Source organism: Lycium ferocissimum, chromosome 2, assembly GCF_029784015.1.
Source record: "Lycium ferocissimum isolate CSIRO_LF1 chromosome 2, AGI_CSIRO_Lferr_CH_V1, whole genome shotgun sequence".
In the NCBI taxonomy this organism is placed as follows: Eukaryota; Viridiplantae; Streptophyta; class Magnoliopsida; order Solanales; family Solanaceae; genus Lycium; species Lycium ferocissimum.
This window is the reverse complement of record NC_081343.1, coordinates 42,466,068-42,466,659: the sequence shown is the minus strand read 5'-3', so window position 1 is coordinate 42,466,659 and position 592 is coordinate 42,466,068.

The window sequence follows — 592 nt, the reverse complement described above, 5'->3', positions numbered from 1 at the left end:
GAAAAAAAGAAAAAGAAAAAAGGAAAGGCCATGTGGCCGGCCACCTCATGTGGGCCATGGCCACATGGTTGGCTAATAGTTGCAATAAAAAGATGACCAGATAATTCATTTTCATCACTTCAACCCGTAGAATTTTCAAGAAACTTGGAGAGCACCAACACCAAGGCCATTCGGCCATGACCATGGAGAAGTGAAGTTCAAAATTGATTCAACAAAATAATTTTTTCAAGCAAACTTGCTAATTCAAGGGTGCCGTTAACGTGGGGTTGTTGTTTCGACGTTAGATTGCTCGTTTTCTCTATCTCTCACTTTAGGCAAGTTGAGAAGTTGAAGAAAAGGTGAGTTCTAATCTTGTTTTATGTGTTATGAATGGTTTATATGTGTTGTTGTATGCTAAAATGGAAGAAATTCATGATAGAAATCAAGTTGAAGTTGAGTTATGAATGTTGAGGTTTGGCCGTGTGTAGTGTGGAATGTGTAGGAATAATGAATTAAGTGTATTTAGTATGTTTTGGGGTTGTTGAATGTGTAGAAATGGGTGGAAATCATGGGGGAAATGGTGTTTTAGTAGTAGCCGAAAAAAGGGTTTTGT